The sequence below is a fragment of the Leucopleurus acutus genome, assembly GCF_964270905.1.
Source record: "Leucopleurus acutus genome assembly, chromosome: 2".
In the NCBI taxonomy this organism is placed as follows: Eukaryota; Metazoa; Chordata; class Mammalia; order Artiodactyla; family Delphinidae; genus Leucopleurus; species Leucopleurus acutus.
The window spans coordinates 143,862,234-143,886,756 of record NC_139143.1 but is presented as its reverse complement, the minus strand read 5'-3'; positions in this window follow the sequence as shown (position 1 = coordinate 143,886,756).

Below are 24,523 nucleotides of genomic sequence, written 5' to 3'. Positions count from 1 at the left end.
CTCAAACTCTTCCAAAATATAGCAGAGGGAGGAACACTCCTAAACTCATTCTACGAGGCCACTATCACCCTGATATCAAAACCAGACAAAGATGTCACAGAAAAGGAAAACTAGAGGCCAATATCACTGATGAATATAGATGCAAACATCCTTAACAAAATGCTAGCAAACAGAATCCAACAGCACATTAAAATGCTCATACACAAAAGGATCATATACAAAAGGATCAAACCCCATGATCAAGTGGGGTTTATCCCAGGAATGCAAGGATTCTTCAATATATGCAAATCAAGCAATGTGATACACCACATTAACAAACTGAAGGACAAAAACCATATGATCATCTCAATATATGCAGAAAAAGCTTCTGACAAAATTCAACACCCATTTATGATAAAAACTCTCCAGAAAGTAGGCACAGAGAGAAACTACCTCAACATAATAAAGGTCATATATGACAAACCCACAGCAAACATCGTTCTTAATGGTGAAAAACTGAAACCATTTCCTCTAAGATCAGGAACGAGACAAGGATATCCACTCTTGCCACTCTTACTCAGCATAGTTTTGGAAGCCCTAGCCATGGCAATCAGAGAAGAAAAGGAAATAAAAGAGATCCAAATAGGAAAAGAAGAAATAAAACTGTCACTGTTTGCAGATGACATGACACTGTACACAAAGAATCCTAAAGATGCTACCAGAAAACTACTAGAGTTAATCAATGAATTTGGTAAGGTAGCAGGATACAAAATTAATGCACAGAAATCTCTTGCATTATTATACACTAATGATGAAAAATATGAAAGAGAAATTAAGGAAACACTCCCATTGACCATTGCAACAAAAAAGAATAAAATACCTAGGAATAAACCTACCTAAGGAGATAAAAGACCTATAAGCAGAAGACTATAAGACACTGATGAAAGAAATTAAAGATGATACAAACAGATGGAGAGATATACCATGTTCTTGGGTTGGAAGAATCAACATTGTGAAAATGACTCTACTACCCAAAGCAATCTACAGATTCAATGCAATCCCCATCAAACTACCAATGGCATTTTTCACAGAACTAGAACAAAAATTTCACAATTTGTATGGAAACACAAAAGACCCCGAATAGCCAAAGCAATCTTGAGAAAGAAAAAAGGAGCTGGAGGAATCAGGCTCTCTGACTTCAGACTATACTGCAAGGCTACAGTAGTCAAGCCAATATGGTACTGGCACAAAAACAGAATATAGATCAATGGAACTGGATAGAAAGCCCAGAGGTAACCCACTCACATATAGTCACCTTATCTTTGATAAAGGAGGCAAGGATATACAATGGAGAAAAGACAGCCTCTTCAATAAGTGGTGCTAGGAAAACTGGACAGCTACATGTAAAAGAATGAAATTAGAACACTCCCTAACATCATACACAAAAATAAACTCAGAATGTATTAAAGACCTAAGTGTATGGCCAGACACTATAAAACTCTTAGAGAAAAGCATAGGCAGAACACTCTATGACATAAATCACAGCAAGATCCTTTTTGACCCACCTCCTAGAGAAATGGAAATAAAAACAAAAATAAACAAATGGGACCTAATGAAACTTAAAAGCTTTTGCACAACAAAGGAAACCTCAAACAAGGCAAAAAGACGACCCTCTGAATGGGAGAAAATATTTGCAAACGAAGCAACTGACAAAGGATTAATCTACAAAATATACAAGCAGCTCATGCGGTTTAATATCCAAAAAACAAACAACCAAATCCCAAAATGGGCAGAAGATCTAAATAGACATTTCTCCAAAGAAGAGATACAGATTGCCAACAAACACATGAAAGGATGCTCAACATCACTAATCGTTAGAGAAATGTAAATCAAAACCACAATGAGGTATCACCTCACACTGGTCAGAATGGCCATCATTAAAAAATCCACAAACAATAAATGCTGGAGAGGGTGTGGAGAAAAGGGAACACTCTTACACTGTTGGTAGGAATGTAAATTAATACAGCCACTATGGAGAACAGTATGGAGATTCCTTAAAAAACTAAAAATAGAACTCCCATATGACTCAGCAATCCCACTACTGGGCATATACCCTGAGAAAACCATAATTCAAAAAGAGTCATGTACCACAATGTTCATTGCAACTCTATTTACAATAGCCAGGACATGGAAGCAACCTAAGTGTCCATCGACAGATAGATGGTTAAAGAAGATGTGGCACATATATACAATGGAATATTACTCAGCCATAAAAAGGAATGGAATTGAGTTATTTGTAGTGAGGTGGATGGACCTAGAATCCCATACAGAGTGAAGTAAGTCAGAAAGAGAAAAACAAATACCGTGTGCTAACACATATGTATGGAATCTAAAAGAAAAGAAAAGAAAAAAGAAATTACCATGCATATCTAAGAATTTCCCTGTAGGTACATTCCCATATGTATAAGAGGATATAGACTAAAATGTATACGCTTAATATTATTTGTGATAACAAAACACTGGAAACAAAATTAATGTCCTTCAGTAAGAGAATAAATTACATTTTATACACACACACACACACACACACACACACACACACACACACACACACACAATAAAATAAAATAAAAAATAAAAGAATAAAATGGTTCTGATGAACCTAGGGGCAGGACAGGAATAAAGACGCAGATGTAGAGAATGGAATTGAGGACATGGGGAGGGGGAAGGATAAGCTGGGACAAAGTGAGAGAGTAGCATTGACATACATACCCTACCAAATGTAAAACAGATAGCTATTGGGAAGCAGCCGCATAGCACAGGGAGATCAGCTTGATGCTTTGTGACCACCTAGAGGGGTGGGATAGGGAGGGTGGGAGGGATATGGGGATACGTGTATACATATAGCTGATTCACTTTGTTATACAGCAGAAACTAACACAACATTGTAAAGCAATTATACTCCAATGAAGATGTTAAAAAAAAACAAAGTAGATGCTTGAACACATCTACATTATAAGATGTACACTGTTAATAGTTCTCAAATTGTGATGAAGGACTATTTTTTTTTAAACTTTTATCTACTATGCGCTGATACTTTCATTAAATATAATAAAACTATTGCTGTATGTAATTCACAATTGCTAAAAAGGTTCCCAAAGGTTACTTTCACTTTTTGTATGTACCTGACCTAGGACTGGTAACAGTTGATAGGTGAGCTCTGGTCTGTGAATCCCACTTTGAGTAGCACTGCATTAGGTCAAGTAATGTTCTTAACAACCCTATCGGGTAGATATTATTCAGAATCTTCATATTGTAGAGGAGAAAGGTTAAGTAAGTTGTCTAGAACTCAGTTTCAGACCCAGGTGTTTTGGGACACGGACATTGCAGGACTTACATTCCTGCATTTAAGATTTAGTACCCCTGGGGTGTGCACAGTCTATTGGAAGAAACAGACAGATAAATAATAGGCTAATTATTTTTTCTCTTAAAATTTTTATTATCAAGCAAAAATCTAGGTGTAAAACTATCACCCCACTGAAATTGCCTTCAGCTCCAAAATCCCTCTCCAGTCAGGTGCTCGGGAATTCACTTGTCTTACCTCATTATGAGTAACACAAATCTTGGAACCATCCAAATCTCTTGTTCCTCATTCTGACTCTTTAACCAGCCCTCATTTTGAACAGATCTGTGGGATGGGGGGGAAATGACCATTCTCATGTCCAAGTTCAACATCTTTTTGAGCAACATTTGTGCCCTTCCTGAAAGAGTGCGGAGGGGACATGACAAGAAAGTTTGGTGCATCTGTTCTCACGTCTGCTCGTGAGCCGCCTGTGATCACAAACAACTCATCTGGGGGCACGTCAGTCTCTCCCCCAGAGGTACCACCCCCGCACCAGTTGTGGACCGCACACTCTGGTGTGTGAATCACCTCCCAGGATGGGCGACTGTTGACTCACAGCTTTGGAGAGCTTCCTCTTGAAACAGCAGTTGCCCTAAAGCCTTGGAAAGAGAGCAAAATAACTTTTGAAGGAAATGAACGCCATTCCTTTGTCAACTGTGAGGCTGTTACAGCTGGAAATGGGCCCCACTTCCTATCAGCAAAAGCATCCAAGTGTCTGCAGGCTCCTGAGGCCTGGACCTACCACAGCTCAATGGGCAGCTTCCTGAGCCTCTCCAGCAGTGCTACTCAAGGGGCTCTGAGACCTAATTATTTAGGAGAGACGTTTATTGAGAAATTACTATATGCCTGGCACTATACAAAATAATCTACATACACTATTTCATTTTATTCTCAAAAAAATAGTGTAAGGTAGATTCTATTATGATTTCCATTTTACAATTTATTTAAACTGAGGCACAGAGGGGTTAAGAATGTAGCAAAAACTAGAGGGCTGGAAAGTGGAAGAGCCAAGGCAATTTGGCCCCAGAGTGTTTGCTCTCAAGTGCTGAGTCTTAGTGAACATTCAGCATCAGGGGAGGGGCCTCATCATCCATGGGAGTGTTCTTTGACATTTATTGAACACCTGCTTTGGCCTCAGTTATGCTACAGAATGATGCAAAGAACATGGCATCACACCTGGTAAGTTCCTCACCTTTTCATAGCATCTATATTCTCATCTTGTGATAGGGATTTGATGTCTCCTTACAGAGTCTGGGGTTAGATCCAAGAAGGTAAAGTATCAAAAGCACATCATGCATGCCTGGCCTGTACAGATACCCATACATGTTATTCACCCAAGACATGTGTGAAACATGTGTTACAGGGATAACACATGTTATCCTCCCCCAAGACACACAAAACTCAAAGAATGTGTAGTTGTGTGAACAAGAGAGACACATAACTGACGCTTATAAAGTGATTAGAACTCTAGTGGAAACATGTTCGATTTTAGGGTAATGCAAACGAGAATTGTGATTAGATTGTAAATCTTATGTGCCTTATCTACTTTAGCTTTAACAGTCCTATGACTTTGGTATTATTTTGCTCACTTAGTAGGTGAGGGCATTCTGTATTCATGGTACTGAGGAAGGAAACACACTCCATGAAAGGAAGAGTTTTTGGAGGCGTAATTACAGACACTGTTGACTGAGCATCTACTGTGTTCCGGGCTTGTTTATATACTGTCCTGAGGTCTCACAATGGGAATTACTACTCACAATTTACAGTGAGGAAAATGAAACTAAGAGAGTTTAGGAAACTTGCCTAAGGTCTGAAATCTAGTGAGTCTCAAAAGTTACTTTGTAGTAAAGGATGATACTGATGCTGGGTTTGCAATGTGAATGTCAAATTGTATGTCAACACATTTGGTATAACTTTGCAATTTGTTTCAAGCTGTCCATGATTTCCTGCCTTTTAAGTACATTTTATTTTGTTTAGACCTCCAGATGTGTAATGACAAAAGCACATTTTAAATCCTTCTAGGTTTCTTCTGGAAAACAGGCTTGAGAGTGAAGGTGGCAGCTGGACACATCTGTGAGCTCAAAAGCCCAGAGGTTGACAGTGGATGAAATGCAACCTGAGTCCTGTTTGGTGGGTCAAGCGGGTGGACTCAGGCACAAGTTGAAGGTGTATGTTTAGTGGAAGAAGAGGTTCTACATTTTCGGTTGGTTCCCCCACAGTCTTGCAATGAATTCCACATGGATCTCTGAATAAATGAATGTGAATAATGAGAGTTTTCAAGTTTTCTGGGAAACACTGACCAGCCGCTGTCAACCCAAAGTATGGACCCTTCAAGCATAGTGATGCAGTAGCATAGGGAACATGTTTGACCCAAGAAAAATCCAGAAAATAGATGGAGTTAAAGATCTGGTTCATCTAGTATATGGCTGAGATTTCCTGTCATCAGGTATGTTCGCTATCAAGCCTATGGCCATGTTTCCACATGGGCCGTGGTTTGAGACATTCAGCAAAACCAAACATGAAGCTTGGTGCTGTTACCAGGTTGGAATGCCATGCTCACAGCCATGGAAAATGAAGGCTGGATCTGGTGAAATGATTTTTCTTTCTTGTTTTACTTATCATCTAAGAAACCAAAAGTTTATGAGAAAAGACTGTTGGGATACCCTCTCACTGTATGTGTTAGAGCATGGATCTGAACCCAGGTCTGTGTGACTAAATGCCTGTGTTCAACTTACATAGCTATTCTCTTCTCTGACAGTGTGATATTTTAGCTGAGTTGTAACAAGTGAGCAGACATTTTCCAGATGTATTAACAGGCAAAAGACATTGTAAACAGAAGGAACAGCACATATATGAACAAGACCTTGAACTGTGGGCTGAAGGGCCAAGATAATGTAAGGTTACACTGATAGCGTAAGGGAAGACTTGCTGTAAGATATATTTGAATACATTGAAATATGTCTTCTCATTTATTCATTGACTTGGTAATTCAACAGATATTTATTGAGTGCCTCCGATAAGCCAGGTAACATTCTCAAATTAGAATCGGAAATTACGAGACAGCTCTATCAAGATATCACTGCTTCTTAGCTCTAGAACTTCCTCTTCTGCTTTAAAACAAACCAGTCTACAGACTTTTGTTGTTGTTGTTGTTAACCTAAAAGGCTTAAATTATATATGTAACTTTTTTTTTCTTTTTTAACATCTTTATTGGAGCATGATTGCTTTACAATGGTGTGTTAGTTTCTGCTTTATAACAAAGTGAATCAGTATACATATACATATATCCCCATATCTCTTCCCTCTTGCATCTCCCTCCCACCCACCCTCCCTATCCCACCCTTCTAGATGGTCACAAAGCACGGAGCTAATCTCCCTGTGTTATTCAGCTGCTTCCCACTAGCTATCTATTTTACGTTTGGTAGTGTATATATGTCCATGCCACTCTCTCACTTTGTCACAGCTTACCCTTCCCCCTCCCCATATCCTCAAGTCCTTTCTCTAGTAGGTCTGGGTCTTTATTCCCATCTTACCCCTAGGTTCTTCATGACCATTTTTTTTCCCCCTTAGATTCCATATATATGTGTTAGCATACGGTATTTGTTTTTCTCTTTCTGACTTACTTCACTCTGTATGACAGACTCTAGATCCATCCACCTCACTACAAATGACTCAATTTCATTTCTTTTTATTGCTGAGTAATATTCCATTGTATATATGTGCCACATCTTCTTTATCCATTCATCTGTCGATGGACACTTAGGTTGCTTTCATGTCCTGGCTATTGTAAATAGAGCTGCAATGAATATTTTGGTACATTACTCTTTTTGAATTATGGTTTTCTCAGGGTATATGCCCAGTAGTGGGGTTGCTGGGTCGTATGGTAGTTCTATTTTTTAGTTTTTTAAAGAATCTCCATACTGTTCTCCATAGTGGCTGTATCAATTTACATTCCCACCAACAGTGCAAGAGGGTTCCCTTTTCTCCACACCCTCTCCAGCATTTATTGTTTGCAGATATTTTGATGATGGCCATTCTGACCGGTGTGAGATGATACCTCATTGTGGTTTTGATTTGCATTCCTCTAATGATTAATGATGTTGAGCATTCTTTCATGTGTTTGTTGGCAATCTGTATCTCTTCTTTGGAGAAATGTCTATTTAGGTCTTCTGCCCATTTTTGGATTGGGTTGTTTGTTTTTAGTCTACAGACTTTTGCTCATTGGCAAACTAGTATCAAAAGTCCCCTTTGAGGGGCTTCCCCGGTGGCAAAGTGGTTGAGAGTCCGCCTGCCGATGCAGGGGACACGGGTTCGTGCCCCGGTCCGGGAGGATCCCACATGCCGTGGAGCGGCTGGGCCCGTGAGCCATGGCCGCTGAGCCTGCGCATCTGGAGCCTGTGCTCCGCAACGGGAGAGGCCCACATACCGCAAAAAAAAAAAAGTCCCCTTTGAGTGATGCTGGCTTTTGAGAGAAATAAACTACGAAAATTTATAATAGATTAATGGGCGAGCACAAGGTAAAGAGAAGCAGAAAGAAATTCCAATATCTTTGGGCTGGAAAGAATCTTGGCTGTCATATGTTTTTACCTTTTTTCTGCTGAAGTCAGAGGTGACAGTGACCTGCACAAGCTCTCTTATGTACCTGTCTTGACTCCTTTCTTTTCTTACTGCCAGGGTCTTATTTCGGTATCTCCTCATGTTCACCTGGATTATTACAACAGCCTCTAACAGATCTCCCTGCCTCCATGCTTGCCTCCTCCCACCCTCCACACAGCAACACAGAGATCATTCAAAAGGCAATTGCTTTATTTTACTTTGGTCCTCAAAACCATTCAGTGTTTCCATATTGCCTTGGGCTGTGCTTCTCAAACTGTGGTTAGAGACCAGGTCTGGACACTATTCAAAACCATAGGATGGGGCTTCCCTGGTGGCGCAGTGGTTGAGAGTCCTCCTGCCAATGTAGGGGACTTGGGTTCGTGCCCCGGTCCAGGAAGATACCACATGCCGCAGAGCGGCTGGGCCTGTGAGCGATGGCCGCTGAGCCTGCGCATCCGGAGCCTGTGCTCTGCAATGGGAGAGGCCACAACAGTGAGAGGCCCGCGTACCGCAAAAAAAAAAAAAAAAAAAAAAAAAAACCATAGGATGAACACAGCATCACTCTAGAATGTTCATTTTACTTGATGGCTAGTAATTAAAAATATTATTTTATATTAAAACAAATGAATATATTGTAGAATACATGAAAAATTGGGGGGAGTTTAAAAAGATTTCAAAGAATTTTCTTACTTGTAGCAGTTGCTGTCAGAATCTGTGGAAGTATGAATTTATTGTTTTCTGCTGTTAGAGATGTTTCAGTGGGAAAAATCTATAATGTCCTAGACCATAGGATAAAATTCAAATATCCTGTCTTCAATTTCTCCAGGATCTGTTCGTGCCTGGCTTGCCGCCCTCTTCTCTTTAATGGTTTCCTTGAAACTCTATTCACCAACTATCCCACCCCATTTAAAATAATAGCTACTGTAGCCTTCAGGATTCAGTCAAGAAACAAAAACCACTGTAGGTATCTCAAACAGAAATTAATTTTATACAGGAAATCAGGTGCTTCCAAAGCTGTTAGAAGATGTAGGGGAATAAAGGTTAGGGAAACCACTGCCAGTGTTCAAGAAAGCAGTAGTACAGGAATTGCAGGAAACTGCCGTTAATGATCTAGGCTGTCTGCAGCAGAAAATGGGTGATTTTCAAGAGGATGCCTGGAAATTGCAGACACTGGGAAAACCATATGCCTACCACCTGCCGAAGGCCAAGAAAATGAATTTCGCTTCTCTTCTGTCTTTCAAATACTACGTGTTTGTCTCTAACCCTGATCCTGCATTGGTGGGATTGCTGGGCCATATGGCAACTCTATTTGTAGTTTTTTAAGGAACCTCCATACTGTTCTCCATAGTGGCTGCACCAATTTACACTCCCACCAACAGTGTAGGAGGGTTCCCTTTTCTCCACACCCTGAGAGAGGCCTATCTTGATCTCAGACTTCCAGCCTCCACAGGACTGCGAGAAGATAAATTTCTGTTGTTAGATCTGTGATGCTTTGTGGTTATGGCAGCCCTAGCAAACTAACACACTCTGGGATTAGGGACTTTATAAGACATAGTTGCTAGGTTTCCAGCCTCCACATTATAAGGGAGAACTTAGAAGGGCAAGAGGCTCTCCAGCACAGCTGGCCTCTGTCGCGCACATGCTGAGAACCAGGCATGGCACTAAGCACTTTGCACGTTATCTCATTTAATTTAATCCTTGTATCTACCAGTTTAATGCAATTCTCACAGCCACACTGTGAGTCTCGGAGGAGTTACTTTCCCAAGGTCCCCCCAGCTGGTCACTAGTGTGGGACCCTGGGTCTGACCCCCAAGGAGGATCTCTCATCACTACATGCCTGGTTGCATAGGAACTTCCCTCACTGGTCCACACAGGGAACATCTATTGATCTTTAAGTCTATGTCACTTCCTCTGTTCCTTTTTATCAGCTCTCCCACTCCCCACCCAACACCAACCTCCTTCCTCCCCACAGAGCACACCATTTCCTCCTTTATTCCCCCAAATCTGTGTCCTGTATGGACTTCTACGATAGTACCAAAATAGTATCAAAAATTGGAAATGGCTAATGATAGGAGAATGAATAAGTAAATGATGGTGTATTTACTCAGTATAATATTATATAATAATAATAATGGAATAATAATTACACAATTCAATATATGATTCTAATGAAGATCTTATAAAAATGCTAAAGAAAGATTTCTTTTGAATAATGGTAAGTGAAAAAGCAGGATTTGTTGTGATTATTTGTACTTAAAAAATAAGATAAAATCCTAAACAGAAGGAAAAAATGGAAGAAATACTCTTAGCTGTAGTCACCTTTGGATGATTTTTTTCTCTCTTTCTTATTGCTTATATTTTGCAACAGAATTGGCTACAATGAAAATGGATTTGTCGTACAAAGAAGCTTTTGAAAAACATCTATGTCCTGCACTAAAGATTTCTGCTGCCAATCCCCTTATGTTCTGCTGAGGGACACAATTCAGAAGAATTCTCTGTGACTGGGAGAGAAAAGGCCACAGTGTCACAGAAACATCAAGAAAATGGAGGCTCAGGAGAGAAGCCAAAGACCAAGGAACTTTAGGTCCTTGTTTTTCTCCCCCACTATGGAGGCTGCTCCTGGGAGCCTTTCCAGACCGGTCAGTGTCGATACATCCATAGTGCCTAGCTAGGCTTGGAGGAAACTAAGGTGGCCAAACTCTGCCCCAAACCACCCCCATCTTGAAACCTGTCTAAAACCTCCCAGTATCCTTCTGGACTCCTCTTGGATATGCTGAGCAGTAAGGAGTTCACACGTTTGAGCCAGTCACCTCCCACCTGCCCCTCCAGCCAGTTAAAGTGTTCTGCCCAAATCTATTCCTTGCTATCCCTGTCCTGCTGTATGGGTTCCCCAAGAACGAGGCTAGTTCTTTACTTGACGTCCTCCACTACTCTTTGACCATATGAATGCTCTGTAAATTGAGGTTCATGAGACCAGAGGTTATGTTTGTTTTGCTCCTGGCCGTATCCTTAGCACATGACACAGAACAAGCACCCAATAAATGTTGTAGAATAAATGAACAAGTGAGGGAACAACTGAACAAATGTTCACTCTCTGACATGGGTCCTGGACCCCTCACCCTTTTCTTTTGGACATCATCCAACGTGGTTATGTTCCTATTCAAATGTAGAGCTCAGGATTCTACCACAATAGTTCTAGGATGGTGGGAGCACAATTCACAGGAATCATAAAATTCTGCATTTAGAATATGCTATGTGTATGATGCAACTTGAGATCTTCATAGCTGTTGACAAAGCCACTTATGTTAAAGAAAAATCTGGGCTATGTTTTTAGGGTTTAGGGCCAGTGTTATAAATCTCAGCAGAACTGTGGTCCCTATTTTGACCATTCAAGACATCGTGCAATGTAGTGGAAAAGGCATAGAACTAGGAGTTAAAAGACCTGGGCTCTGATCATTGCAGTGATAGTTTCTAGCACCAGGCACCAGGCTCACTCCAGGCTAAGCCCGGGGTTCAGTGCCTTGACCTGTTTTGCATTTAATCCCTGTTGCAAACATAGATAGTATTTTTACCATGTTTTACAAATAGGGGAATTGAGGCTTAGAGGGGCTAAGCAACTGGCCTAAGCTTGACTCTATCATTTAATTGCCAAAAAGTCTCAAGCTGGTCACTCAGACTCTCTGTGCTTCATTTTCCTTATCTGTCGAATGAGGATAATAATACCTGCCTTGGAGAGCTATTGGGAGGATTTATTAAAAGGCTGCAGTGAAAGTAACTATGAAAACCTATAAATTTGCAATACGTTATTGTAAAGGTTCTGATTTTCCAGAAAACAGTCTGGAGACCTAGACTGCAATTTCCTCTCCTTGTCTGTGCATTCCAGATTGCTGTCAGTTGATGTAACAAATGTTTTCTTCCTTTCTCTAAACCTGTACTTTCTTTTTAGATTAAGAGTAATTACTCCCAAATGGATACATGAAAGACCAATTTCTGCCTAACATACATCAAACCATCCATAAATATGTATTTAGATTTTTATTTATTATTCTTCATTAAATCTATTTCAAGTGAAAACAAACAAATCCGATCTTTTCTAGTGTTAGATGATCTCAGCGCCAAATGCGTCTTTCTGCATTACTCTTCCAGCAGAGGGCACTGTTTCTCTGTGAAGCAGGTGATCCTTCGCTTTCAAACACGATTGTTAGACTTTGGAGGGAGAACAATTTCGCAGGAACCCCAGAAATAAATGCATACCAAAGTACTAGGAATTAATAATAGGGAGGATGTCATTTGGGTTTACTTCCTAAAGAGAATTTTCAGCTAGTGCAGAAATGCCAATTTTTGTATTCTGCAATATTGGGTCAAGTCCCCTCCTTTAGAAATCACAGAATGTGACAGAGCCTTTTAGACCATTTAGCTCGCAGGTCACAGAGAAGCAGCCTGTGGGCCAAATTCAGTCCACATTCATGTTTTGTTTTTTCTACATTATTATTATTATTATTAGGCTAACATTAGATTAAGCGGGAGATTGCACATAAGATAAAGATGTCTTTTTTTAAAATTAATTAATTAATTTTTGGCTGCATTGGGTCTTTGTTGCTGCAGGTGGGCTTTCTCTAGTTGCAGCGAGCGGGGCTACTTTTCGTTGTAGTGCGTGGGCTTCTCATTGTGGTGGCTTCTCTTATTGCGGAGCTGGGCTCTAGGCAAGCGGGCTTCAGTAGTAGTGGCGCATGGGCTTAGTTGCTCCGCGGCGTGTGGGATCCTCCCAGACTAGGGCTGGAACCTGTGTCCACTGCATTGGCAGGTGAATTCTTAACCACTGCGCCACCAGGGAAGTCCCTCCTAGCATTTTTTTAAAAAACAAATCAGAAGATCTCACAACTCTGAGCCCACATGCCTCCCTGGTGACAATTGGCTGGAGTTTAATAAATTCTGACCCCTTTGGGCAAGGCCTATGCCTGCTACTTCCCCACAGTCCCCATCCAGCCTGCCCCATGGGTGTACATCATCTACCTAGACCCCAAAGTACTTAAGTTTGTGACCTGCGTATTATGGTCCACCTTCTTCGTGTTACAGATGAGAAAAACAGGCCCTAGAAGTAGGAAGGGCTTTACTCAAGGTCACAGTACAGGTGAGGCTCTGAGACCAGGCTAGAATCCCAACTTACAGGGTTATAGGGTTTCTCAAAAATGACGAGTGGTCCTGACTCCTGCCCCCGTGCTTTAGTCAGGAAGCTTCAGCCCTTTCCTCATCTCTCTCAGGAGGCTGGTGTTCCCCAGCAGGTGGGAGGGGCCACAGAAGGGCTGAGACGGAGGAAGATGCAAGGCGATGCATTAGAGGGCAGAAAGAGAGAGGAGAGGTCCAGTTTTGTTTCTCAGACTCCTGAGTTCTTCTGCAGATGGACAGGACTTGAAAGCACAGAGCCAGAGAGACTTAGTTCCTGACTCTTTCTGGGCCTTTGTTTCCTCATCTGTAAAATGGAAGCCCTATTACTTGGTGGAGGTTGTATGAAAGTTACTCATTCTCTGAGTAGAGCATCTGTGAGCCATTCCATTGTGACTGCCTACTAGATGTCAGTGCTGAGGGCACAGCTCTGCCTGGAACATGGGGCGCCCTCGTAGACGGAGGCATTATTGAGGAGAAACAGGACAGACAGGATTTTTGTTACCTTTGCCTGGAGGGGTCTCAACCCCTCCACATTCCAATAGCTCTTTTCCTAAACCAGTAGTTCTTACGCTGACTACACATTAAAATATCCTGGGGTGTTTTTGTGAAGCTCCATACCCAGACTGCCTCCCAGATCAAGTGAACAGAATTTCTAGGGGCGAGATCCAGTCATCAGTGCTGTTTAAAGTGACCTTCGACACTCCAATGTACAGTGCAGATGAAAACCACTGTCTGGAATCTTCTCCCCACCCTGCCACCGCCGGGAGCCTCTTCTTTACCTGAGATCCACCCTGCATACGCACTTCCCTTCCTACTGCCCTACCCCTGCCCTTGGACTCTGGACAGATTAATTAAACCCCTCTGAGCCTTGGTTTTCTTATCAGGATAACAGAACCTCAATTAAGTCCAGTATGATATGTGCTATTTCATGTAATTCTGGCAACCATGGGCTGGCATTATTAGAAAGGTTATTAGGTTTGCAAATTCATAAGATCATAGAGTCTTAGGGTTCAAAGAATCCTTTAGAAATCATATAACCCAACCTCCCCCCCCAGGCTGGAATTCCTACTTGCCTACCTCCTGAGATAACGGGCTTCCTACTTTCCAGAGTGGGGCAGCTCTAATTCTTAAAAGTTAAAACCATCTGTTGAGATGACATCTGCCTCCCTTGAACTTCCATCTCTTGGTTCTAACTGTGGTCTTCAGGAAAAGAGAGAACAACCCTCATTATTTTGCTACATGGCAGACAGACCTTTGGAAGTATGGTGATGACAGCCCATTTCATCCCTAAGTCTTCTTCTCACCTCCAAGCTCTCTCTCCCCCAGCTTTCTCAACTGATCCTCAAACAAGACTGTTTCCAGTTCCACCACCATCTGGCCTCCTCTTTGATACAGTGAGACAGAAGTGGAATCAACACTTATGGAAGGCTTTTCTAACAATCAGAGCTGTTCAGCAATGGATCAGTGCTCACTTTGAAATATAATTGCTTGTATGTAGATTATACCTAAAAAAATTGGGTCGGGGAGGGGGGAGCTATTACAAATGTGGTGGGCATCTGTTTTTGTTTGTCCAACATCCATGACATTTTCTTTGGGACTAGGATTAAAATTCACTTGGGTGAATGATCAAAGTCTTTTGAGTACAGGCTGGCCAGGACAGTTAGCAAGGTGCCCTACTCTCCCCTAGCCACAGGCAGAAACATGGCCTTCGCTGGGTTGACCAGACCTTCCCTTCCTAATTGGTCACATGAGTGGTTTGAGCTCACTGGTTGTCACAGGGGCTCCTAGACCAGCCTGTGGTGTAGTTCTTGCAAAACCCCTAGAACCGCTTGCTTCCTCTTCCTGTCTTTCTCGGCCTGGTTCCCAGCTTTCCTTTTGAAATTGTGCATTCCCTCACATTCTTCCCCTTATTGTCTTTCGGTAAGTATTCATCAAATGCAGTTTCTGTTGCATACGAGTAAAGACTCCTGGTTTACTTGGTAACAAAGTAAAGGAACAAATAACATTATGGAGCATTAATTTTTAAAAGTCTCGAAGCACAGATAAAGAGGAAAATAAATGTAGAATTTATATTATTTTATTTATTGTATATGCTATATGTATTCTATGTTATAGATGTACAATGAATATTTTTTATTTTCATGGTTTTTTTAAAATTAAACTCATTGTAAACTAACGTGTGCATTGCAGAAAAGTTGAAAAATACAGAAAATCATATATTACATATTACATATGTAAAATTATTTCTTGGCTGCTAAAAGTGTGAGTTTATGCCCCAGGGCAGAATTGATGCCGTTCCAAACTAGCCCAGCTTCTTGGTTACCTTTTGGTCTGTTTTTATTTCACTGGGAATGTGGGCCAGTGCTTATTTTCACAGCCAAATTACTTAATGAGAAAATCCTCAGACTTTCCATTTATCACTTCCAAACGCCCACTTTTGTTGAGTCACTTGCCATTTGAACAATATAGGATAATTTTCAAATTAATTAAAACAAGACAACAATACACCCCATTTCTTACTCAAGTATCTCCAAGGGATTCTATTCTGACTTCATTAATCTTTGGACTTCCACTCTCAAACAGAGAAAGGACATTAATCATGTCTCCCAGTGGGGTTGGGACAGAACCCAGAGAGTGGACGGTTTGTCAGTTATGCAGAAGTGCTGGGGTAATTGGGACTATATCCAGCTTGGAGTCTTTCTAATTTTTTTATTTTTCTTGCCAGACAATCAATCAGCCATATTTATATATTGAGTGGATACCTATTATGTGCTAGTTGTTTTACAAATACTTAGGGGAATGTGAAATACAAACTACTCTGGGACCTCGCCCCCATCCCCTTGGTGTCCAAGTAGCAAGGACTGACAGATATGTAAGGAAATAAGCACAGAGATCATATTGTGATGTTCATTAAGTATAAAGCAGCTGCTGTTTTGTTCTCTGAACACAGTATAAAATCAAGTTTCTCACTGCTTGTACCTTTTCTCTGCTTCTGCAAATACATTTAGTATCTGCTCTGCACAAGGCATGTTCACACGTATCTTCCCTCTTAATGCTCACGACAGCTCAGCAAAGGAGGCATGCTCATTTTCATCCTATAGATGAGGGTGGGAGATCCCCCAGCCTGTGAGCCCTCTCCTTTCTCTCTCTCCACGCTTTTCCCGGCTCTCCTTGTGTACAGCTGTGGCCTACTCACCATGGTGTTCACGTGGCCCCTCTCTCTCTCTGAGCCCAGGTTTCTCCCTCTCCTGAACTTGAGAGTCATACCCGAGTCACCTTGGGCATCTCCACCTAGATGTCCCACAGGCATGTGAAACTCAGTATGCCTTAGACCAAAGCCATCTCGTTTCCCTCCCCAAACCTATTCTGCCTCTTTTGCTTCTAATCCAAGTAAACATGCCATCCACTGACACTAGACTGAGAATCAGCCTGGATGCCTCCCTCTCCTGCACAGACCTCTCCCATTCAATCAGCCATCGTTTCTACTTCCTACATTTGTTTCAAAAGTATCCCCTTCTCTCCGTCTCCATGACTTCAGTCCTGGTCCAACTCTCACCCCTCATCTGCTGCTTACTGTACCAGCCTGCCCCTTCTCCAATAGCCAGTCTTCTCCAATCCATCTTCCGTGCTGCAGCCAATGGGATTTTTTGTAAATGTAAATATGATCATGCACTTCACCTGGCTTCAATTATTCAATGGCTCCCTAATGCTCTGGGTACAAAAGCCAAACTTCTATCAATAATATAAAGGTCCCTCAGGATCTGGTTTCAGTCTACCTCCCACCTTCCTGCTTTTGCTCTGACTATTTTCTGACTGGAGATTTTTTTCACTCTAGTCATCACCTAGTGAACTCCCGCTCATCTGTCAAGATCCAGCTCAAATGCTATCTCCGCTACGGGAAGCCTTCCCTGAGCCCTAAGATGGAAAAATTCCTGGGATGGAGGAGAATGATATTAGGTATTTATTTCCCTGACACCTTCTCTGTTTGGTCAACCTGGTCTGGCTTTGACCCTTAACTGTCGGTCACTATTCCTTTCAAGGTTATCTTCTCTACACAATTCTTCCCTTCCAGGTCTCTGTAGCCAATTCCCTCCCCTATTCTTTTGGACTGGGGTGGTACCAGCAACCAGGGCGGTAACAGCTGCTAGCCCTGGGTCCCTGCACAACCCCTGTGAGTCTCCTACATTCCACCCACTCATTGTAAATAAAGGATCCCTTTGTAAATAAACTTCCTCGAATTATACTGTTCCGTTTCCTAGAGGGACCCTATCTGATCCACCAATATTTTACAAACAGAATCACGTTTCCCTCTGTTACCATTTCAAAACTATATTATCTTTGTTTCTGTTTGATCATTCATTGGTCTTGGTTTGTAACACTTTTGCTTGAAGCTGGGGGGCAAAACAGCTTTTCTACTGTATTTGAAGAGAGAAAAAAACTGTAAAAATCCACTATTTTAATTTCCAGCATATAGATCTTATCACAAGAATCTTAACAAACCACTTATGTGCCTCTCTGTCTTCATTAGACTGTGAACCCCTTGAGGGCAGCAACTGGATTTTCTCCACCATTCTTCCCCCAAACACAGCACTGTGCCTGGGATATAGTAGAAACTCAGTAAATATTCAGTTAATGAATATAGCACTAGGAAGCACTTCATAAATATTCATAGAATAAATGAATGGGGAAAGAATTGGTACCCCACATTTCAAAGCCTTAGAGACTATAGTTGTTAACAGGTGAGTCTCTTTTTTTTCCTTTTGTCCCCATGCCAGGATATTGGAGCATTATTTTGCCAGGCTTTGGAATTTCCTGAAAGGAGTTAAAAATATCTTTCCTACCCAAAGCACCTTTGGAACACATAAGTCAGAGAAAGCACCCTAACCAAGCTCTCACCCCCAAACTCCCCCTCCCCCTATCACACCCCTTCAGATGTGACAACTCTGTGGGAAACCAATTTGCTGTTAATCACAAGGGAGTTTTATTTACTCTGTTGAAAGAATTGAAAAGCAGTCATTTTTATTAGTGCCACAGCTGCTTCTTCCATCATGGAAGAAATACAATTATGCGTCTTCCTTTGGCTGAATGCAGACAGCTATAACCTCATTATTCATCCCGGTAGGAAGCAGGGCTTTATAATGAGCAGGGGAAAAAATACACTGACCCCTCATTTGTGAAGGGAACAAATCTTAGTTTCTGGAATGACATGGCCACTGCCAGCACAGCAAAAAAGACTTTTTATTTTTTTTCGGTTACATAATAGGTTGTGATAGCTTTAAAGGCCTAGCAGAGGCGGTCCTTATGGTGTAGGGGAAAGAGTGTGGGCTTTGCTTCAGGCCAGCCTGGGTTCAAACCCTGGCTCTGCTTCTTATCAGTACTGGACAGAGGGCATTTTCTTATCTGAAATTGGAAATAGGAGTAGAACAGCTTCCCAGTGTGGTAGTAAGGATTAGAGATTAAATTCCTGTACGTGGTGTACAGCACCCATTGTGACATGGTCCGGCCCCCTGCCTACCTCTCCAGCTGCTCCTCCCACCCTCCCTCCCCCCAAAGCTGGCATCTCTGCTGCAGCCATACTGAACTCTTCAAAACTCCCTAGAACTTGCCATACTTCCCCCTGCTTCCCTGACTGTGCACACGTGCCCCCTCTGCCTGAGTCACACGCCCTCACTTCCCTTGTTCATCCGGCAAACGTGTTTTCTTAATAGTGGCGGCTCCTCCGTGAAGCCTGCCTCTCCCTCCCTCCCCTGGACAGACAGAGCATCACCCTTCTTACCATCACCCTTTGCACACAGCTCACTATAGGATGTTGCCACACGCTGAAATGGACGTGTCTGCTTATGTGTCCGTCCTAAGCATCAGTCTGTAAGCTCCTTAAAGAGCAAGAATTAGGAGCTCTCTCTTCTGTAGAGACAGCACTGGGCAGAACTGATGATCAATCAATGATTTACTGAATGAATGAATGAAGACTTAGGCAAAACACCTAGCTCCCTGCATGGTTGTGGCAGACACTGTGGATTGGTTAAAGTTATACCGTTTTCAACCTTCCTCACTCACATGCTCCCACCATAGAGACCCCAGCTGTTAGGGAGTTTAGGAAAGCCCTGTCACCCAGTCTTGGCCAATGAGAAATTGAAGGAAGTCTGTTGGGGGTACGTGTGTTTCTTTTACGTGTCCTCAGGCATCCTAATTGGATCTTGACACAGGCTATTCAACTCTAAAGGCTGATTCCCCTTGACCCAGCCTCATGGGTTGACATAATGAGCAAAGTATGGCCTTGGAAGTCAGACAAAAGAGGGTTGGAATTTAATCTCCATTACTGTGTGTCCCACAATCAACATGGTGCAGACTACTGACCTGGAAGGTGGATGGACTGGGTTCAAGTGCTTTTTAAAGTTGTTTGACCTTGGGCAAAAAACCCCTCATCTTCCAGTGTCTTAGTTTCTTCGTCTGTAAAATCAGAATAGTAATAGTACCTACCTCATAGGGTTAAGTAGGTTAATGAATATAAGGTACTTAGAAGAGAGTGTGATGCATACCTAGGACTGTGTGACGTCAACACTATTTTTATTAAGAATACTAGTTGTGTAACTTTAGGCAATTTTATGTGCTCTCTGAGATTTGATGTGCACATCTGCACAATGGGAGTTAGAAGTGTCTGCTTGGCAGGTTGTGGCTAGGATGGTAATTCATGCACTTAGAGCACCAGAGGCGGCACATGGCATGAAGCCACAGCTGGGCAAAGAAAGAAGAAAGACTGTGCCGAACTCTGGACCTGGTGTGTCTGGGGATGTCTGGACCGATAGTGCCTCACCTTTACTCCCTGGTACCCTCCTCCCTTCCTACCACCACGAAAGAGAGGTCCCTCCTGGGTGAGGCCAATGGCTGCCCCTGAGCTCTGAACCCCTTCCCTCTTCTCAGGGACCTTGTGCTATTGATTCAGCCCCTGTCCCTTCAGCCTTTTCCTCTCCACTCACTCCTCTCCAAGAATATTTTAAATGGGCTCCTGTCTCTTTCACCTTAGAACAAACACCACTTCATTTAAAAAAAAAAAATCAACTTTAATCCAACTCTCCCCCTAGTGCCATTCTTTTTTTTTCCATCTTTTCACAGTCAAACTCCTTACCGTATTTGTCTACACAACAAATCTGTCTCCTTCCTCACCTCCCACTCACTCCTCCTGATGGTGCAGCCTTTAAAAAGTAGGTTGAATATTTGGAGTCTAGAAGAAGCAAGGTATAAAAGACACAAGGGCAGCAGGTGTGGTTTCCAACCTGAAAAGAGGGCCTAGAGAGAAGGTCTAGAAAGAAGAGGAGGTGATAGAGACTCTGGTAACCTTGGCCGCTGCTGACCTTCAGTGCCTGATATGCAATCCAGGCTCATGTGTTGGGCAAAACCCACAGTCCTCTAGGCTCATTACCCACACGCACACAGCTCCTTCCCACATTACGAGCCCTTTCCTGGTAGTACCTAAGTTCTAATCAAGCCTAGTCCAGACAGCCCCAAGACTTCTGTGCCTTTCCAATTCATGTCCACTACTGTGTGTCCCACAATCAACGCGTTGCAGATTACTGACCTGGAAGTTGGATGGACTGGGTTCAAGTGCTTTTTAAAGTTGGTTGATCTTGGGCAAAAAACCTCATCTTCCAGTGCAACTACTGGGGCTTCACTGAAGTCTAAGCAATGCCAAAAAGAGAATAGTGAGAAGGTAAAATTCATATGTGGATGTAAGTTTTAAGATCTTTCCCGTGTCTTTCCTTTCTCCTGTTTCAACATCATCCGTAATCAACAGAGGCCAGAGGCAGGTGCTGTCGACCTGGCTCTGTTGTTGCCCACCTGGGAAATCACATGGGAGCATCTGAACTGCCTTGCCTGACAGACCCAGAAGATTGGAGCTGGCGTTTGTGAAGCAAACACATCAAAGCTCTGTCACATCCAAGAGCTCACTGGATTTTCTTAACGAATATATGAGTTAGGGGCCCTTGCCAGCCCCAATTTCAAAGAGACCAAGGTTCAGAGAGTATCAGGGTCAGTGGCATCTACCATTTGTAGGACTTGCCGCGGGCCAGGCCCTGACCTGGCTAAGCACTTTGAAGACATTATCTCACTTGGTCCTTGTGGCTGCAGCCTTATACACAGGCCTTATTGTCCCTTTTACACATAAAAAAGTTAGGATTTGGTAGACACAGGGCTGACTCTGCTACTTCCTGATTAGATGGGTGACATTGGGTGACCTTCTTAAGCTCTGTGGGCTACAGTTTACCATCTAGAAAATATCAGGGCTAGATTGAATGGGCTAAAATCCATTCCAAATTGAACTCTCTTGGGCGTAATACTTGCCAGTCATCTCCTCCTAACTCCCAACTGTCAGTGTCAGCTCTGGATATTGGAGCAACATTAAAGAAGTTATTTCAGTTTTAGGAATGGAACTAAAGTGGGTGGAGGAAGAACTGTATGGTCTGTAACTGCCATTCTGTTCATTTTTCACTAGGTTGTTCTTGTGGGTTTCTTAGAACACTTTCCAGATTCTTCTAGATTTTAAAACCTAGGATGTTGGAATCAGACAGATGACCCAGATTCAGTATTGGTCACAGCATTTGCTAGTTGTATGATCTTGAGAAGTTCACTGACATTTCTGAGCCTCTGTTCTCTCATCTGTAAGAGGAGGTGCTCCCAGGATTATTGAGAAGATTAGCAGGAAGGAGGGCGTGAAGCTGCTTGACACGTAGTAGGTGCTCAGTAAATGGTTGTGATGATTATTTACTTTATTTTTTTGAATTTTATTTTATTTATTTTTTTATACAGCAGGTTCTTATTAGTCATCCATTTTATACACATCAGTGTATACATGTCGATCCCAATCTCCCAATTCATCCCCCCACCCCCCCAACCCCCACCGCTTTCCCCCCTTGGTGTCCATATGTTTGTTCTCTACATCTGTGTCTCAATTTCTGCCATGCAAACTGGTTCATCTGTACCATTTTTCTGGGTTCCACATATATGCGTTAATATACGGTATTTGTTTTTCTCTTTCTGACTTACTTCACTCTGTATGACAGTCTCTAGATCCATCCATGTCTCTACAAATGACCCAATTTTGTTCCTTTTTATGGCTGAGTAATATTCCATTGCATATATGTACCACAACTTCTTTATCCTTTCATCTGTCAATGGGCATTTAGGTTGCTTCTATGTCCTGGCTCTTGTAAATAGTGCTGCAATGAACACTGAGGTACATGTGCCCTTTTGAATTATGGTTTTCTCTGGGTATATGCCCAGTAATGGGATTGCTGGATCATATGGTAATTCTATTTTTAGTTTTTTAAGGAACCTCCATACTGTTCTCCATAGTGGCTGTATCAATTTACATTCCCACCAGCAGTGCAAGAGGGTTCCTTTTTCTCCACACCCTCTCCAGCATTTGTTGTTTGTACATTTTCTGATGATGCCCATTCTAACTGGTGTGAGGTGATACCTCATTGTAGTTTTGATTTGCATTTCTCTAATAATTAGTGATGTTGAGCAGCTTTTCATGTGCTTCTTGGCCATCTGCATGTCTCCTTTGGAGAAATGTCTATTTAGGTCTTCTGTCTATTTGTGGACTGGGTTGTTTGTTTTTTTAATATTGAGCTGCATGAGCTGTTTATATATTTTGGAGATTAAACCTTTGTCCGTTGCTTTGTTTGCAAATATTTTCTCCCATTCTGAGGGTTGTCTATTTGTCTTGTTTGTAGTTTCCTTTGCTGTGCAAAAGCTTTTAAGTTTCATTAGGTCCCATTGTTTATTTTTGTTTTTATTTCCATTACTCTAGGAGATGGATCGAAAAAGATCTCGCTGTGATTTATGCCAGAGCGTGTTCTTCCTATGTTTTCTTCTAAGAGTTTTACAGTGTCCATTCTTACATTTAGGTCACTAATCCATTTTGAGTTTATTTTTGTGCATAGTGTTAGGGAGTGTTCTAATTTCATTCTTTTACATGTAGCTGTTTAGTTTTCCCAGCACCACTTATTAAAGAGACTGTCTTTTCTCCATTGTATATCCTTGCCTACTTTGTCATAGATTAGTTGACCATAGGTGCGTGGGTTTATCTCTGGGCTTTCTATCCGGTTCCATTGATCTATGTTTCTATATTTTGTGCCAGTACAATATTGTCTTGATTATGTAGCTTTGTAGTATAGTCTGAGGTCAGGGAGTCTGATTCCTCCAGCTCCATTTTTTTCCCTCAAGACCACTTTGGCTATTCAGGGTCTTTTGTGTCTCCATACAAATTTTAAGATTTTTTGTTCTAGTTCTGTAAAAAATGCCATTGGTAATTTGATAGGGATTGCATTGAATCTGTAGATTGCTTTGGGTAGTATAGTCATGTTCACAATATTGATTCTTCAAGTCCAAGAACATGGTATATCTCTCCATCTGTTGGTATCATCTTTAATTTCTTTCATCAGTGTCTTATAGTTTTCTGCATACAGGTCTTTTGTCTCCCTAGGTAGGTTTATTCCTAGGTATTTTATTCTCTTTGTTGCAATGATAAATGGCAGTGTTTCCTTAATATCTGTTTCAGATTTTTCATCATTAGTGTATAGGAATGCAAGAGATTTCTGTGCATTAATTTTGTATCCTGCAACTTTACCAAATTCATTGATTAGCTTTAGTAGTTTTCTGGTGACATCTTTAGGATTCTCTGTGTATAGTATCATGTCATCTGCAAACAGTGAAAGTTTTACTTTTTCTTTTCCAATTTGTATTCCTTTTATTTCTTTTTCTTCTCTGATTGCCGTGGCTAGGACTTCGAAACTATGTTGAATAATAGTGGTGGGAGTGGACATCTTTGTCTTGTTCCTGATCTTAGAGGAAATAGTTTCAGTTTTTCACTATTGAGAATGATGTTTGCTGTGGGTTCGTTGTATATGGCCTATATTATGTTGAGGTAGGTTCCCTCTATGCCCACTTTCTGGAGAGTTTTTACCATAAATCAGTGTTGAATTTTGTCAAAAGCTTTTTCTGCATCTATTGAGATGATCATATAGTTTTTATTGTTCAATTTGTTAATATGGTGTATCACATTGATTGATTTGTATATTGAAGAATCCTTGCATCCCTGGGATAAATCCCATTTGATCATGGTGTATGATCCTTTTAATGTATTGTTGGAGTCTGTTTGCTAGTGTTTGGTTGAGGATTTTTTTTTTTTTTTTTTTTTTTTTGCGTTACATGGGCCTCTCACTGTTGTGGCCTCTCCCGTTGCGGAGCACAGGCTCTGGACGTGCAGGCTCAGCGGCCATAGCTCACGGGCCCAGCTGCTCCGTGGCATGTGGTATCTTCCCGGACCAGGGCATGAACCTGTGTCCCCTGCATCAGCAGGTGGACTCTCAACCACTG